The sequence below is a fragment of the Hyla sarda genome, chromosome 2, assembly GCF_029499605.1.
Source record: "Hyla sarda isolate aHylSar1 chromosome 2, aHylSar1.hap1, whole genome shotgun sequence".
Lineage (NCBI taxonomy): Eukaryota > Metazoa > Chordata > Amphibia > Anura > Hylidae > Hyla > Hyla sarda.
Genome location: NC_079190.1, coordinates 501,316,041 through 501,336,246, shown reverse-complemented (window position 1 = coordinate 501,336,246; position 20,206 = coordinate 501,316,041). Strand labels below are relative to the sequence as shown.

At 43.9% G+C, this 20,206-nt stretch overlaps 1 protein-coding gene and 1 pseudogene across 1 annotated transcript in view; both read left to right on the top strand.

Annotated features, from left to right (window-relative positions):
- Window positions 1-20,206, top strand: part of LOC130357218 (oocyte zinc finger protein XlCOF8.4-like) — a 329,282-nt gene that overhangs the window by 250,517 nt on the left and 58,559 nt on the right. The gene's annotated exons all lie outside the window — the stretch shown is intronic.
- LOC130357524 (zinc finger protein 420-like) overlaps window positions 7,324-20,206 on the top strand; it is a 48,533-nt pseudogene continuing 35,650 nt past the window's right edge.

The following is a 20,206-nucleotide window of genomic DNA, read 5'->3' as shown; positions in this document are numbered from 1 at the left end:
ACATGTACACTACACACTCACCTCTACTACATGTACACTACATACTCCCCTCTACTACATGTACATGTACACTACTCACCTCTACTACATGTACACTACACACTACTCACCTCTACTACATGTACACTGCACACTACACACTACTCACCTCTACTACATGTACACTACACACTACTCACCTCTACTACATGTACACTACTCACCTCTACTACATGTACACTACTCACCTCTACTACATGTACACTACACACTACTCACCTCTACTACATGTACACTACACACTACTCACCTCTACTACATGTACACTACTCACCTCTACTACATGTACACTACTCACCTCTACTACATGTACACTACACACTACTCACCTCTACTACATGTACACTACTCACCTCTACTACATGTACACTACACACTACTCACCTCTACTACATGTACACTACACACTACTCACCTCTACTACATGTACACTACTCACCTCTACTACATGTACACTACACACTTCTCACCTCTACTACATGTACACTACACACTACTCACCTCTACTACATGTACACTACTCACCTCTACTACATGTACACTACACACTACTCACCTCTACTACATGTACACTACACACTTCTCACCTCTACTACATGTACACTACACACTACTCACCTCTACTACATGTACACTACTCACCTCTACTACATGTACACTACACACTACTCACCTCTACTACATGTACACTACACACTACTCACCTCTACTACATGTACACTACACACTACTCACCTCTACTACATGTACACTGCACACTACTCACCTCTACTACATGTACACTACACACTCACCACTACTACATGTACACTACACACTACTCACCTCTACTACATGTACACTACACACTACTCACCTCTACTACATGTACACTACACACTCACCACTACTACATGTACACTACATACTCACCTCTACTACATGTACACTACACACCTCTACTACATGTACACTACACACCTCTACTACATGTACACTACACACTACTCACCTCTACTACATGTATACTACACACTACTTACCTCTACTACATGTACACTACACACTACTCACCTCTACTACATGTACACTACATACTCACCTCTACTACACGTACACTACTCACCTCTACTACATGTACACTACACACTACTCACCTCTACTACATGTACACTACACACCTCTACTACATGTACACTACATACTCACCTCTACTACACGTACACTACTCACCTCTACTACATGTACACTACACACTACTCACCTCTACTACATGTACACTACACACTACTCACCTCTACTACATGTACACTGCACACTACTCACCTCTACTACATGTACACTGCACACTACTCACCTCTACTACATGTACACTGCACACTATTCACCTCTACTACATGTACACTACATACTCACCTCTACTACATGTACACTACACACTACTCACCTCTACTACATGTACACTGCACACTACTCACCTCTACTACATGTACACTACACACTACTCACCTCTACTACATGTACACTACACACTACTCACCTCTACTACATGTACACTACACACTACTCACCTCTACTACATGTACACTACACACTACTCACCTCTTCTACATGTACACTACACACTACTCACCTCTACTACATGTACACTACATACTCACCTCTACTACATGTACACTGCACACTACTTACCTCTACTACATGTACACTGCACACTACTTACCTCTACTACATGTACACTGCACACTACTTACCTCTACTACATGTACACTACACACTCACCTCTACTACATGTACACTACACACTCACCTCTACTACATGTACACTACACACTACTCACCTCTACTACGTGTACACTACACACTACTCACCTCTACTACATGTACACTACATACTCACCTCTACTACATGTACACTACACACTCACCTCTACTACATGTACACTACACACTCACCTCTACTACATGTACACTACATACTCCCCTCTACTACATGTACACTACATACTCCCCTCTACTACATGTACACTACACACTACTCACCTCTACTACATGTACACTACACACTACACACCTCTACTACATGTACACTACACACTCACCTCTACTACATGTACACTACACACCTCTACTACATGTACACTACACACCTCTACTACATGTACACTACACACCTCTACTACATGTACACTACACACTACTCACCTCTACTACATGTACACTGCACACTACTCACCTCTACTACATGTACACTACACACTACTCACCTCTACTACATGTACACTGCACACTACTCACCTCTACTACATGTACACTACACACTACTCACCTCTACTACATGTACACTACACACTACTCGCCTCTACTACATGTACACTGCACACTACTCACCTCTACTACATGTACACTACACACTACTCACCTCTACTACATGTACACTACACACCTCTACTACATGTACACTACTCACCTCTACTACATGTACACCACACACTACTCACCTCTACTACATGTACACTACACACTACTCACCTCTACTACATGTACACTACACACTACTCACCACTACTACATGTACACTACACACTACTCACCTCTACTACATGTACACTACTCACCACTACTACATGTACACTACTCACCACTACTACATGTACACTACACACTACTCACCTCTACTACATGTACACTACACACTACTCACCTCTACTACATGTACACTGCACACTACTCACCTCTACTACATGTACACTGCACACTACTCACCTCTACTACATGTACACTGCACACTACTCACCTCTACTACATGTACACTGCACACTACTCACCTCTACTACATGTACACTGCACACTACTCACCTCTACTACATGTACACTGCACACTACTCACCTCTACTACATGTACACTGCACACTACTCACCTCTACTACATGTACACTGCACACTACTCACCTCTACTACATGTACACTACTCACCTCTACTACATGTACACTACACACTACTCACCTCTACTACATGTACACTACACACTACTCACCTCTACTACATGTACACTACACACCTCTACTACATGTACACTACACACCTCTACTACATGTACACTACTCACCTCTACTACATGTACACCACACACTACTCACCTCTACTACATGTACACTACACACTTCTCACCTCTACTACATGTACACTACACACCTCTACTACATGTACACTACACACCTCTACTACATGTACACTACTCACCTCTACTACATGTACACCACACACTACTCACCTCTACTACATGTACACTACACACTACTCACCTCTACTACATGTACACTACACACTACTCACCTCTACTACATGTACACTACACACTACTCACCTCTACTACATGTACACTACACACTACTCACCTCTACTACATGTACACTACACACTACTCACCTCTACTACATGTACACTACACACTACTCACCTCTACTACATGTACGCTGCACACTACTCACCTCTACTACATGTACGCTGCACACTACTCACCTCTACTACATGTACGCTGCACACTACTCACCTCTACTACATGTACGCTGCACACTACTCACCTCTACTACATGTACGCTACACACTACTCACCTCTACTACATGTACGCTACACACTACTCACCTCTACTACATGTACGCTACACACTACTCACCTCTACTACATGTACGCTGCACACTACACACCTCTACTACATGTACGCTGCACACTACACACCTCTACTACACGTACGCTGCACACTACACACCTCTACTACACGTACACTGCACACTACACACCTCTACTACACGTACACTGCACACTACACACCTCTACTACACGTACACTGCACACTACACACCTCTACTACACGTACACTGCACACTACTCACCTCTACTACACGTACACTGCACACTACTCACCTCTACTACACGTGCACTACACACTACTCACCTCTACTACACGTGCACTACACACTACTCACCTCTACTACACGTACACCACACCCTACTCACCTCTACTACACGTACACCACACGCTACTCACCTCTACTACACGTGCACCACACGCCACTCACCTCTACTACACGTGCACCACACGCCACTCACCTCTACTACACGTGCACCACACGCCACTCACCTCTACTACACGTGGCAAAAATGTGTACAAAAAATGTTCTGTCACATGTCACTTATACCTGATCCTCCATGGGGCCCCTCAGGTTTCTTATAAAGCCCATAATCCTTCTCCTCAGTGACCGACCAAGGATGGAGGAGGACAGAGACCACATGTCTGGGAGGATATTAGACCTCACCCTAGAGATGATCTACTGGATCACTGGAGAGGTGAGCGGGTCACATGACCTTCCTTGTATCTCTATTAATAAAGCAGGGAAATGAGCGGAAAGGTGCGGGATTCTTCTTCTCTCTGTAGTGATCAGTGTCTCCCCATACACAGGATTACACAGTAGTGAAGAAGTCGTCTGGTGAGTGTGTGACACCCCGTGTGTCAGGAGGCTGGAGCAGGAGCCAGAGCCCCGCCCCCGAGGAGCCTCCACCTCATTCACTGATACATGAGCAGAAGATCCTAGAACTTACCTCCAGGATCACTGAGCTGCTGACTGGAGAGGTGAGCGCTGCTGGGAATGCTGGGACATTATACAATAACACCAAGGTATGAAGTGTCTGGAGGAGAATTGTATCATTGTCTGTGTCAGGTTCCTATAAGGTGTCAGGATGTCACTGTCTATTTCTCCATGGAGGAGTGGGAGTATTTATTAGGACACAAGGATCTGTACAAGGATCAGGTCATGATGGAGGATCACCAGTCCCTCACATCACCAGGTAAGAGGAGAGAGCAGGTTTGTGGATCTCCTAGATTCCCCCATCATCTGATCATCACATATAACAATGGATTCAGTCACTGTGTTTATTTCCTATAGATGGATCCAGTAGTATAAATCCCCCCGAGAGATGTCCCCGTCCTCTATATCCCCAGGACTGTAAAGAGGAAGAGGAGGATATCCCACTGGACCATCAGGTAGATGAAGCTGAGATATCTACAAATCCCCTATAGATGAATATAATTGTTGTGTAGGAAAATACCTGATCACTTCGTGACGCCAGGGCACCATTAGCATATACACGTTCTGAGGTTGGAGACAGCTTCTCCTGGGCCAGACATTGGAGTAAAGGAACTCACCGATGTCTGGTTACAGATAACTGTCTTTACTGAGGTGGGTGCAGCTGGTATTACACGGAACATTATGGTCCAGAGTGAGAGGATGCAGCGTAACCTCTTGGGAGCCCTGTTGCCTTGCTGGGACTTGTGGTGCTTTCACCCAATTAATTGATACTGACTTGAGAGAATAGATGATTGATCCTGGTAGCTAGGGTTCTGTCAAGGTCTTGTAGCCTCTTCTCCACCGTGCGGGTGATCCATGCAGAATGAGGGGATAAAGTAGATCTGATCTTCCGTTGGAGCTTCTCCTCACACCTTTAGCAGAAAGATCTGTGTTCCTAAAAGAAAAGAACTTCCTCTGTAGTATTCAGCAGTTAATAAGTACTGTAAGGATTAATATTTTTTAATAGAAGTAATTTAAAAATCTGTTTAACTTTCTGGCACCAGTTGATAAAAAAAAAAAAAAAAAAAAGTTTGCCACAGGAGTACCCCTTTAACCCCTTAAGGACTCAGCCCATTTTGGCCTTAAGGACTCAGACAATTTAATTTTTACGTTTTCATTTTTTCCTCCTCGCCTTCTAAAAATCATAACTCTTTTATATTTTCATCCACAGACTAGTATGAGGGCTTGTTTTTTGCGCGACCAGTTGTCCTTTGTAATGACATCACTCATTATATCATAAAATGTATGGCGCAACCAAAAAACACTATTTTTGTGGGGAAATTAAAAAGAAAAACGCAATTTTGCTAATTTTGGAAGGTTTTGTTTTCACGCCGTACAATTTATGGTAAAAATGACATGTGTTCTTTATTCTGAGGGTCAATACGATTAAAATGATACCCATTATTATATACTTTTATATTATTGTTGCGCTTAAAAAAAATCACAAACTTTTTAACCAAATTAGTACGTTTATAATCCCTTTATTTTGATGACCTCTAACTTTTTTATTTTTCCGTATAAGTGGCGGTATGGGGGCTCATTTTTTGCGCCATGATCTGTACTTTTTTTTGATACCACATTTGCATATAAAAAACTTTTAATAAATTTTTTATTTTTTTTTAATAAAATGTATAAAAAAAGTATAAATTTTGGACGTTTTTTTTTTTTTTTTTTTTTTCGTTCACGCCGTTCACCGTACGGGATCATTAACATTTTTATTTTAATAGTTTGGACATTTACGCACGCGGCGATTCCAAATATGTCTATAAAATTTATTTTTTACGCTTTTTGGGGGTAAAATAGGAAAAAACGGACGTTTTACTTTTTATTGGGGGAGGGGATTTTTCACTTTTTTTTTTTTACTTTTACATGTTTTTACATTTTTTTTTTTTTTTTTTTTACACTTGAATAGTCCCCATAGGGGACTATTCATAGCAATACATGATTGCTAATACTGATCTGTTCTATCGGTCATCTCCTGCTCTGGTCTGCTCGATCACAGACCAGAGCAGGAGACGCCGGGAGCCGCACGGAGGAAGGTGAGGGGACCTCCGTGCGGCGTTATGAATGATCGGATCCCCGCAGCAGCACTGCGGGCGATCCGATCATTCATTCAAATCGCGCACTGCCGCAGATGCCGGGATCTGTATTGATCCCGGCACCTGAGGGGTTAATGGCGGATGCCTGCGAGATCGCGGGCGTCGGCCATTGCCGGCAGGTCCCTTGCTGCGATCAGCAGCCGGGATCAGCCGCGCATGACACGGGCATCGCTCCGATGCCCGCGGTTATGCTAAGGACGTAAATGTACGTCCTGGTGTGTTAAGTACCACCGCACCAGGACGTACATTTACGTCCTGCGTCCTTAAGGGGTTAATGCATTTGCACCCTCTGAATAGGGGTCACTCCCGATAGTGGACACACCCGCGCTGAACAACCATCAGATCACTTCTTTCACTTTGCAGAGGCCTTTTCAAAAATGAAAGAAGCGATCTGATTGGTTGCTATGGGCAACTCAGCACCTTTTCCTCTGTACAGGTTTTGATAAATCTCCCCCGCTGTTCAGTCATTTAGAAAGATTTTTGAGCCTTATTTTCCAATAGGAGAGAGGTTACTATGGCTACAGAATACGGTCACTGAGATGGGGGGGACATATATCAAAACCTGTGCAGAGGAAGAGCGGTGCAGTTGCCCATAGCAACCAATCAGATCGCTTCTTTCATTTCTCACAGGCCTCTTTAAAATGAAAGCAGTAATCTGGTTGTTATGGCCACTGCTCCGCTCTTCCTCTGCTCAGGTTTTGATTAATATCCCCATAATTTATTTTTATTTTTACACAACATTAGTGCAGCCTCATCTAGAATATACAGATCAGTTTTGAGGCCCCGGAGTTGATGTGTAAAATATTCCATTAATATTCTATCCTGTCTGATCACCACATGAGAGGATCTTCCCTGGTTCATACCTTCTTCTTCTTCTTTTCTCCTCAGGTCCTTAATGTTGGATCCGTGCAGGAAAGTTCTGGAGGAACGAAGAGAGAACTGGAGGAACCCCGATCAGTGTCAGAGAATGGTGAGAGTATAAATCCTCCCGAGAGGTGTCCCCGTCCTCTATATCCCCTGGACTGTAAAGAGGAAGAGGAGGATATCCCACTGGACCATCAGGTACACAAGGATCAGTACAAGGATCAGGTCATGATGGAGGATCACCAGTCCCTCACATCACCAGGTAAGAGGAGAGAGCAGGTTTGTGGATCTCCTAGATTCCCCCATCATCTGATCATCACATATAACAATGGATTCAGTCACTGTGTTTATTTCCTATAGATGGATCCAGTAGTATAAATCCCCCCGAGAGATGTCCCCGTCCTCTATATCCCCAGGACTGTAAAGAGGAAGAGGAGGATATCCCACTGGACCATCAGGTAGATGTTGGACATGATCTTTCTCTTCACAGAACATTAGTCCAGGACTTCAGCCTCATCTAGAATAGAACATTTTGGGCCCCAGGGGGTTGATGTCCCTGGTTCTTGTCTTCTTGGAGTTTCTGACCTTTTCCTGGACATATAATAAACTTTGGTTCCTTTCTTCTTTTCTCCTCAGTTCCTTAATGTTGGATCCGTGCAGGAAAGTTCTGGAGGAACGAGGAGAGAACTGGAGGAACCCCGATCAGTGTCGGAGAATGGTGAGAGCCTCCATGTATCTGGGGTTTCTTATCATGTGTAGACTGAGGGCACTTGCACCAGATCCACTTTATTCACTCTATAGACTTATACTGGAGCAGCAGAACAAAGATCACTTAGTTACTGCTTGCTCCTCCTCTTTAGTCCTTAGACTGCATTCACACCACGTTTTTGATGATCAGGTTTCTGATGAAAAACGGATTCCTCAAAACCGGACTAAACTGTATCAAAAAGTGTGTACAAATTTCAACCTTATAAGGTTTTTAAAAAATGATGTCCGGTTGCATCCGTCCTTTAAGGAAAAAACGTTTACATTTTTTACTTTTCACTCCATTATGAATAAAGTTTCACTTGTTTGATTGAAATTCCAAGACAAAAAACTGTGCAAAGTCAAAAACCGTATGGTGAAAACCGGATGGAACCGTATGAACATACGGTTCTGTACGGTTCCCATTGACTCCCATGTTAAAAGAAAAACTGTATACGGTTTAATACGGTTTTTCACCCGTGTTAGGCTACAGTTTTGGGTACGGGAAAAAAACTGACGAAACCGTACAGGATGCAAAACGGACACAACCTGATGCATCTTTTGGCATACGGTTTTCAATGGAGAGTCAATGCATACGGTTTTCAATACAGTTCCATACGGTTTTCACATTGAAAACGTATACGGGAACTGTACTGCAAAAACGTGGTGTGAATGCAGCCTTAGCCTGACATGTTTGTTTTTTTTTTTTTTTTTTTTTTTTTTTTTCAATTACAGGGACACTTTAACTTGACATTTGGGTGGGCACCTCCGGAAATATATATATATATATAATGTGTGTGTGTATATCACGTTCGTTGGGGTAAAATGTTGTCTCTTTTTCCAGGTGAAGACAAGATGAGAAACTCCCATGATCCTCTCTTCTTATGTTCCTGTCCTGAAGTAGAAGATGATTCATCACAGATTGGCAAAAAAATAACTGGGCTTAAAGTTTTTGGAAACTCTGAAAGTGGGAAACATCTAGGAAATAAATCTCATCCCCTAACACATGAGGGAATTTCTATAGATGAAAGGCCGCTGTCAAATTCAGAATGTGGAAAATGTTTTTGGCCAAAATCAAGTCTTGTGGAACATCAGAGTTCTCACAAAGAAGAGAAGCTATGGTCCTGTTTAGAATGTGGAAAATGTTTTAGTAAAAAATGGAATCTTGTTAGTCATCAGAGAACTCACACAGGAGAGAAGCCTATTTTTACGTGTTCGGAATGTGGGAAATGCTTTAGGCAGAAATCTTACCTGGTTAAACATCAGAGAACTCACCCAGGTGAGAATCCATGCTCATGTTCAGAGTGTGGAAAAAGTTTTAGTGCAGAATGGCAACTTGATATTCATCAGAAAACTCACACAAGAGGGAAGCTTTTAACATGTTCAGAATGTGGGAAATGTTTTAGACAGCAATCTGATCTGGTTAAACATCAGAGAACTCACACAGGTGAAAGGCCATTTTCGTGCTTGGAATGTGGCAAATGTTTTGCTAGGAAATCATTTCTTGTAAGACATCAGAAAAACCACACAGGAGAGAAGCCATTTTCATGCACAGAATGTGGAAAATCTTTTACTGTAAAATCATATCTGGATAATCATCAGAAAACTCACAGAGGAGAAAAGCCATGGTCATGTTCAGAATGTGGAAAATGTTTTCGTACAAAATGGCAACTTGTTTTTCATCACAGAACTCACACAGGCGAGAAGCCTTTCACGTGTTCAGAATGTGGGCAATCTTTTACCGGGAAATCAGATCTGGTAAAACATCATAGAATTCACACAGGAGAGAAGCCATTTCTGTGTCAGGAATGTGGCAGATGTTTTTCCAGGAAATCACATCTTGTGAGTCATCGGAGAACTCACAAAGGAGAGAAGCTATAGTCATGTTGAGAATGTGGGAAATCTTTTACCAGGAAATCCCATCTGGTTAAACATCAGTAAATTCACACAAAGGAGAAGCCATTTTCATGTCGTGATTGAGAGAGTGCACAGATCCTCCATCCAGGGAGGATTACCCCCCCCCCCCCAAATCATACACACAAGACTGTAAACTGGCCCAGCTGAAATGTGGACGACATTTTGCTTACATTTTAGTGGGTAAGCAGTGATTTTTGTTGCATTCTCTTTGCGTCATATATATGTATGTACATTTTTTTTTTTCAAGTCGTCAGACATTATTCGTTATACAGTATACAAGAGAAATCCTCAAAACTGGACTGATGTGTCATATATGTTTAAAAAAAAAAACCTCAATAAAAATTAAAAAAATCCATTACTTCCTACATGTCTTCATATACATAAGAGGAAACTGATCTAGTAGATATATATATATATATATATATATATATATATATATATATATATATATATATATATATATATATATATATATATATATATAATATATATGCAAGAAGAAACAAGGACCAGTCTACGATTAAGCTTTTTAGCGAAACGCGTCAGACTTTCTACCCTGTACCGCAGAATCTTGAAATAAAAGAATAAGAAGTTTTTACTTGCAACCTGGTGCCGGACCTTGTTTCTTCTTGCACAAGTGAGTAGCCGGAGGCGGTACCGGCAGGTCCACGGCACAGGAGGCGAGTTGGGCGGGCACTGGATTAGCGACTCACAAACCAGCCTTGAGATATATATATATATATTATACTGTGTATATGCCATAAGCTATTTGGCTCACTCCAATAATGTCTGGTCCTGCTAAAATAGTCATCAACAAGATTAAAGGGGTACCCCGCCCCTAGACATCTTATCCTCTATCTAAAGAATAGGGGATAAGATGTCTATTCGTGGGGGGTTCCTGCAGCTGGGACTCCTGCAATCTCTGTGCAGCACCCGGCGTTCGTTTGGAACAATGGGTGCCGGCAGTGTGGGTCGTGAGGTCATGACCACGGCCCCTCGTGATGTGACTACCACGCCCCCTCAATGCAAGTCTAGACTTGCATTAAGGGGGTGTGGTGTGACGTCTCGACTAGAGATGAGCGAACTTGCAGTAAATTCGATTCGTCACGAACTTCTCGGCTCGGCAGTTGATGACTTTTCCTGCATAAATTAGTTCAGCTTTCCGGGCTCCGGTGGGCTGGAAAAGGTGGATACAGTCCTAGAAAAGAGTCTCCTAGGACTGTATCCACCTTTTCCAGCCCACGGGAGCACCTGAAAGCTGAACTAATTTATGCAGGATAAGACATCAACTGCCGGGCCGAGAAGTTCGTGACGAATTGAATTTACTTTAAGTTCGCTCATCTCTAGTCACGACCCACTTCGCCCACTCCAAGCGTTCGGAACAAAAATGTTCTGAACGATGGGGCAGCGGAGTACCCCTTTAACTCGTCATCTTATAAAGAGAAGAATATTATTTCCCGGAAGATCCTTCTTTTCTTTAGAGAAAGCAGGAAACGTCATCAAAGCCGTGTATACGGAATCACAGCCGACGGATCAGGGGGAAGTCTCAGCATCCACACCTAAGTGCCTAGGGACTTTAAAGGGGTACTCCATTGGAAAACTAATTTTTTTTACAATCAACTGGTGCCAAAAAGTTAAACGGATTTGTAAATTACTTCGATGTAAAAATGTTAATCCTTCCAGTACTTACCAGCTGCTGTATGCAGCAGGGGAAGTTGTGTCGTTCCTTTCTGTCTGACCACAGCGCTCTCTGCTGACACCTCTGTCCATGTCAGGAACTGTCCTGGGCAGGAACAAATCACGCATAGCAAACCTATCCTGCTCCGGACAGTTCCTGACATGGACAGAGGTGTTAGCAGAGAGCACTGTGGTCAGACTGGAAAGAACTACACAACTTCCTCTGGAGCACACAGCAGCTGATAAGTCCTGGAAGGATTAAGATTTTTTATATAGAAGTAATTTACAAATCTGTATAACTTTCTGGCACCAGTTGAGTACCCAGAGTACCCCTTTAAGGTGGAGGAAAGTGTTAAGGTGCTTATGAGGTCAAAGTAGAAAAGACCTGATAAAGCTTCAACGCTTATCAAGCAGAAAACGGATGATGGATCAGAACCAAAATACCTTATAGATTAATGCATAAGAACCCTGAGGACGCTGCTCAAGAATCGGAAGACCTTGTACCTCATGAGGTGAGCAGAGGAAATGACAGATCCATGTTGATACTGATTCTGGCGTCAGAAGAGACTACATCTTTGCTGCCTTTTTTTTATTGAACTGGTGCCAGAAAGTTAAACAGATTTATAAATGACTTCTATTTAAAAATCTTAATCCTTTCAGTACTTATTAGCAGCTGTATGCAACAGAGGAAATTCTTTTCTTTTTGAATTTCTTTTTTGTCTTGTCCACAGTGACACCTCTGTCCGTGTCAGGAACTGTCCAGAGGTTTGCTATGGGGATTTTCTCCTCCTCTGGACAGTTCCTGATACGGGCATCAGGTGTCAGCAGAGAGCGCTGTGGACAAGACAAAGAAGAAATTCAAAAAGAAAAGAAAGACAAATTTGTTTTAATAGAAGTAATTAACAAACCTGTTTAACTTTCTGGCACCAGTTGATTTAAAAAAATAAAATAAAAAAAGTTTTCCACCGGAGTACCCCTTTAACCCCTTAGGGACCACGGGCGTACAGGTATGCCTTTGCTCCCTGGTACTTAAGGACCCAGGACATACCCAGGACTCAGCAGGCACCCCGCGCAAATGCCCATGTTGGCAATCGGTGCAAATCGCAGGTAAATTCACACTTGCGATTTGCACCAATTCCGGGTCATACGGGTCTATGGTGACCCGGAATATAAGGGGGATCGCGGTTGTCTAAGACACCTACGATCCCCCTGAAGGGATAGGAGTGAGGTGGCACGGGTGCCACCCCTCCTATCCCTGCTATTGGTTGTCAGAAGCGACAACCAATAGCAGATCGGGGGCGGGGGGTTAACTTTCGGGTTCCCCGTTCTGCCCACCCACAATAGATGGGGCAGAACAGGGAAACGAAGGGGACCGGGCGCCGAAGTCCACTTTCCCATCGGTGGTGGCGGCAGAAGAGGACGGCTATGCGGCTCCCTGGATCCTACGGAAGCCGGTGAGTTGCCTAGGAACAGCTGGAGGGCTGCAGTTTGGAGATCACTTTGCAGTGATCTATAAACTGTAGTCCTCCAGATGTTGCAAAACTACAACTCCTAGCATGCCCACACAGCTGTATGCTGCGTGGGCATGCTGGGATATGTAGTTTTGCAACATCTGGAGGGGCACAGTTTTGAGATCACTGTGGCCCTCCAGATGTTGCAAAACTGCAAATCTCAGCATGCCTAAACAGCTGTCTCGGCATGCTGGGAGTTGTAGTTGCGTACCTCCAGCTGTTGCAAAAATACAACTCCCAGCATGCACGGTCTTTCAGTAATGCTGGGAGTTATAGTTTTGAAACAGCTGTACATTCACACGGGCAGGTTTACAGTAAGTTTCCTGCTTGAAGTTTGAGCTGTGGCAAATTTTTCGCTGTCCAGGCATGCTGGGATTTTAGCAACAGCTGGAGGCACCCTGTTTGGGAATCGCTGGCGTAGAATATCCCTATGTCCACCCCTATGCAATCCCTAATTTAGTCCTCAAATGCGCATGGCGCTCTCTCACTTCAGAGCCCTGTCGTATTTCAAGGAAACAGTTTAAGGCCACATATGGGGTATTTCCGTACTTGGGAGCAATTGCACTACTAATTTTGGGGGGCTTTTTCTCCTTTTACCCCTTATGAAAAGGAAAAGTTGGGGGCTACACCAGCCTGTTAGTGTAAAAAAAATTAACATTTTTACACTAACATGCTGGTGTTGCCCTATACTTTTTATTTTCACAAGCGGTAAAAGTAAAAAAAAATAATAATAATAATAATTTGTAACGCAATTTCTCCTGAGTACGGAAAAAACCCATATGTGGGTGTAAAATGCTCTGCGGACGCACAACAAGGCTCAGGAGTGAGAGCACACCATGTACATTTGAGGCCTAAATTGGTGATTTGCACAGGGGTGGCTAATTTTACAGCGGTTCTGACATAAACACAAAAAAATAAATACCCATATGTGACCCCATTTTGGAAACTACACCCCGCAAGGAATGTAACAAGGGGTATAGTGAGCCTTTACACCCCACAGGTGTTTGAAGAATTTTAACTAAAGTTGGATGGGAAAATAAAAAAAATTTCACTAAAATGCTGGTGTTACCCTAAATTTTTCATTTTCACAACGGAAAATAGGAACAAAGCCCCCCCAAATTTGTAACCCCATTTCTTCTGAGTAAGAACATACCCCATATGTGGATGTAAAGTGCTCTGCAGGCGAACTACAAAGCTCAGAAGAGAAGGAGCGCCATTGGGCTTGTGAGCATTTACGCCCCACAGGTGTATGACAGATTTTTGGAACAGTGGTCCGTGAAAATGAAAAATATAATTTTTCATTTGCACAGCCCACTGTTCCAAAGATCTGTCAAATGCCAGTGGGGTGTAAATACTCACTGCACCCCTTATTAAATACTGTGAGGGGTCTAGTTTCCAAAATGGGATCACATGTGGGGGGTCCATTGTTCTGGCACCACGGGGGGCTTTGTAAACGCACATGGCCCCTGACTTCCATTCCAAACAAAATCACTCTCCAAAAGCTCAATGTGACTCCTTCTCTTCTGAGCATTGTAGTTTGCTTGCAGAGCACTTGACGTCCACACATGGGGTATTTCCATACTCAGAAGAAATGGGGTCATTTTCTCCTATTATCCCTTGTAAAAAAAAATTTATGTTGGGGACACATCAACTTTAACAAAAATTCGTCAAACACCGTACCCCTTGTTTCATTCCTTCAGGGGTGTAGTTTCCAAAATAGTATGCCATGTTGTTGTTTTTTTTTTGTTTTGTTTAGTTTTTTGCTGTTCTGGCACCATAGGGGCTTCCTAAATGTGACATGCCTCCCAAAAACCATTTCAGAAAAACGTGCTCTCCAAAATCCCACTGTCGCTCCTTCCCTTCTGAGCCCTCTACTGTGCCCGCCGAACACTTTACATAGACATATGAGGTATGTGCTTACTCGAGAGAAATTAGCTTACAAATTTTAGGAAGATTTTTCTCCTTTTACCAATTGTAAAAATTCAAAACTGGGTTTACAAGAAAATGCGATTGTAAAAAATGAAGATTTAGAATTTTCTCCTTCACTTTGCTGCTATTCCTGTGAAACACCTAAAGGGTTAACACTGAATGTCATTTTGGATACTTTGAGGGGTGCAGTTTTTATAATGGGGTCATTTGTGGGGTATTTCTAATATGAAAGCCCTTCAAATCCACTTCAAACCTGAACTGGTCCCTGAAAAATTGCTGCTATACTCTGAAGCCCTCTGATGTCTTCCAAAAGTAAAAACATCTCAACTTTATGATGAAAATATAAAGAAGACATATTGTATATGTGAATCAATATATAATTTATTTGTAATGTCCATTTTCCTGATAAGCAGAGAGCTTCAAAGTAAAAAAAAAAAAATGCTAAATTTTCAATTTTTTCATCAAATTTTGGAATTTTTCACCAAGAAATGATGCAAGTATCAATGACATTTTACCACTAACATCTCGGAATCAGAATGAAAGGTAAAAGCATCCCAGAGTTATTAATGCTTAAAGTGACAGTGGTCAGATCGAAGTGAACCGGATGTCTGAGGTGCCGCAGCCGAGATTGCAGGGGACCACCGTGATCAGCAGGGCCAGCAAGGCTGCCTGGAAGATGGAGCACTTCATTATGTTGCCCCCCCCCCCCCCCCCACATTAGGTGCAGTATAGTTCCCCCACATTAGGTGCAGTATAGTTCCCCACACTAGGTGCAGTATAGTTCCCCCACATTAGGTGCAGTATAGTTCTCCCCACATTAGGTGCAGTATAGTTCCCCCACATTAGGTGCAGTATAGTTCTCCACATTAGGTGCAGTATAGTTCCTCCACATTAGGTGCAGTATAGTTCCCCAGATTAGGTGCAGTATAGTTCCCCACACTAGGTGCAGTATAGCTCCCCACATTAGGTGCAGTATAGTTCTCCACATTAGGTGCAGTATAGTTCCTCCACATTAGGTGCAGTATAGTTCCCCAGATTAGGTGCAGTATAGTTCCCCACATTAGGTGCTGTATAGTTCCCTCACATTAGGTGCAGTATAGTTCTCCCCACATTAGGTGCAGTATAGTCCCCCACATTAGGTGCAGTATAGCTCCCCACATTAGGTGCAGTATAGTTCCCCACATTAGGTGCAGTATAGTTCCCCACATTAGGTGCAGTATAGTTCCCCACATTAGGTGCAGTATAGTTCCCCACATTAGGTGCAGTATAGTTCCCCACACCAGGTGCAGTATAGCTCCCCACATTAGGTGCAGTATAGTTCTCCACATTAGGTGCAGTATAGTTCCTCCACATTAGGTGCAGTATAGTTCCCCAGATTAGGTGCAGTATAGTTCCCCACATTAGGTGCTGTATAGTTCCCTCACATTAGGTGCAGTATAGTTCTCCCCACATTAGGTGCAGTATAGTTCCCCACATTAGGTGCAGTATAGTTCCCCCACATTAGGTGCAGTATAGTTCTCCACATTAGGTGCAGTATAGTTCCTCCACATTAGGTGCAGTATAGTTCCCCAGATTAGGTGCAGTATAGTTCCCCACATTAGGTGCTGTATAGTTCCCTCACATTAGGTGCAGTATAGTTCTCCCCACATTAGGTGCAGTATAGTTCCCCACATTAGGTGCAGTATAGTTCCCCCACATTAGGTGCAGTATAGTTCTCCCCACATTAGGTGCAGTATAGTTCCCCACATTAGGTGCAGTATAGTTCCCCCACATTAGGTGCAGTATAGTCCCCCACATTAGGTGCAGTATAGTCCCCCACATTAGGTGCAGTATAGTTCCCCACCTTAGGTGCAGTATAGTTCCCCCACATTAGGTGCAGTATAGTTCCCCCAAATTAGGTGCAGTACAGTTCCCCACATTTGGTGCAGTACAGTTCCCCCACATTAGGTGCAGTATAGTTCCTCCACATTAGGTACAATATAGTTCCTCACATTAGGTGCAGTATAGTTCCCCCACATTAGGTGCAGTATAGTTCCCCCAAATTAGGTGCAGTACAGTTCCCCACATTTGGTGCAGTATAGCTCCCCCACTGACATACAGCCTTCAGCCATATACAGTGTACAGTGGGGGCTGTATGCCTCAGTGTTCCAACCACCGCTCCTCCGGTCCGGGGACCAGGGTCACGATCTACTGCTATGGCCTATGGGCCATAGCAGTAGGTCCTGGAGGAGCGGAGGTCAGAACACTGAAGACGATGTGCCGCTGGTCACTTACATGCGCGCGTCCTCCTCGATGCTCTGCTCCACTCTGCTTTTCTCCTATGAACTCACGCAGGGACATCAGTGACGTACCTGTGTGCGCTACCTTCCAGCGGCCCCTGCATTTCTAAAGTTAACGCGGGGCCCGCCGCAGAGAGGTAACCACTGGGACATCCTTGTGTCCTGAAAAGATTTTTCGGGACACAGGGACGTCCCGAATGTGACGGGGGCCCCCTGCGAGCACGGGGCCCGGAGCAGGCGCTCCATGAGCGCCAATGATGATCCGGATAGGGCATAAGATGTCTAGTGGCGGAGTACCCCTTTAAGGCCTGTTCATAGTTCCAATGACTCTAGAACAGTGTTTCTCAGGCGCGGTCCTCAAGACCCCCCCCCCCCCCCCCCCCAACAGATCATGTTTTCAGGATTTCCTTAGTCTTTCTCAGGTGATATAATTATGGTCAGTGAATCGGGCATCACCAGTTATGTCACCTGTGAAAGACCAAGGAAATCCAGAAAACATGATCTGTTGGGGGGGGGGGGGGGTCTTGAGGACCGCGCCTGAGAAACACTGTCCTAGAAGATACCCTCTAAGAATGAGACAGGGTCCCTACCAGACAGAGGAACATGTACCAGGTACCCACTGAAGAAGCAGGATTTCTAACTGATGGGTTTTGTGCCAACATGGGTATCCCTAATAAACGACCCTTGGGTCTTTAAAGAGGTGTCAGAAAGTTGAACAGATTTGTAAATTACTTCTATTTAAAAAAAATTTAACCCTTCGAGTACTTATCAGCTGTTGTATGCTCTGGAGAAAGTTGTGTAGTTCTTTCCAGTCTGACCACAGTGCTCTCTGCTGCCACCTCTGTCCGTGTCAGGAACTGTCCAGAGCAGGAGAGGTTTTCTATGGGGATTTGCTTCTACTCTTGACATTTCTTGACACAGACTGAGGTGTCAGCAGAAAGCACTGTGGTCAGACTGGAAAGAACTACACAACTTCCTCTGGAGCATACAGCAGCTGATAAGTACTGGAAGGCTTCAGATTTTGAAATAGAAGTAATTATTCACTAATATGTGAAACTTTCTGGCACCAGTTGATTTGACAACATGTTGTTTTCCACTTGTTTCCACTGGAGTTCCCCTTTAAATGTTGTAAAGAGTGGCTATGTCTTGTCTCGCCTTCTAAGATCCCCAAAGCAGGAAATTCTAAAGAAAGAAATTCTTAGAACTGATTGTATCTCTGTTCTAGAACCTGTTTCCCTAAACGAAAGAAAAGAGGGGAGTGTATTCACCCGTATTTTTCGGGCCCAAGCCATCCAGAAATGCGATCTGACATCTTATCCCCTATCCTTTGAATAGGGGATAAGATGTCTAGGGGCAGAGTTCACCAAGGTGGTAGTGAAATGGATCGTAACTGGACCCGATATCAGATAAGTATCCGCCTCCTCCCTAATTAGGTATCAGGATCAGTGCATGCACGAGAGAAGAAAATCACTGACACACAGTTCAGCAAATTATAATTCCTGTATTTAAAACAGTTACAAGGGTTTTTATAGTCAGCAGCAATGTGCCATGTGCCAAGCTATATGTCATGAATAACTGTGCTTGTGATTGGTTTCTTCCATGTGCAGGTGTTCCTCGTCCAGCACGTGGGCCTTATCTTGGGTACAGCGCTCTCTGGTGGCGCCATTTTATACACATTCTTTCAAACACGATGGGAGGGGGAAGCGAGTTAGTGAGTGGCCATTTTAGCATATTCTGAAATAGACATTTTAGCTTATCCATTACAGTAGCAGCTGTAGTTGCTCTATTGAGGCTCCAGAGGGTAGTTCCTTCTATGAACGTTTAGCTTCTCCTTGCAGAGTCAGTGAGCCCCCAAGAACACACAACCACAACCCTCTAGGATGGGTCGTGCACTGGGAAAACTCAGCCAGCCACAGTCAAAAGGAAATTAAAGGGATACTCCACGCCTAGACATCTTATCCCCTATCCAAAGTGGCGGGACCCCCGTCCGCTTGTGATGTCACAGCCACGCCCCCTCAATGCAAGTCTATGGGAGGGGGCGTGGCAGCGGCCACGCCCCCTCCCATAGACTTGCATTGAGGGGGCGTGGCCGTGACGTCACAAGCGTCCGACACTCTAGACGAATGCAGGGAGATCACACTTTGGATAGGGGATAAGATGTCTAGGGGTGGAGTACCCCTTTAAGTTATACCTTTACCCTCAGTGAAAATACCGTATCCAAGAGGGTCGTTTTTTTTCTGGGTTTACAGGAAGTTCTCCCTAAGAACCTTGATGACATTTTTGAGTCTCCTATCCTCGGTGGCCAATGAAATACTGTGGGCTCTCTTTCACCTAAGACCCCCTACAGTCAGAAGAAATGCAAATATGGGACAGGAACCCTGCTCACCTAGACTCGAAGCACACTCTGTCAGTAAAGACTCATCTTTCCTTTAAAGGGGTACTACCGTGCTGACAACTTATCCCCTATCTAAAGGATCGGGGATAAGTTGCCTGATCGCGCCGCTGCTGGGGACCCCCGCGATCTCGCACGCAGCACCCCAC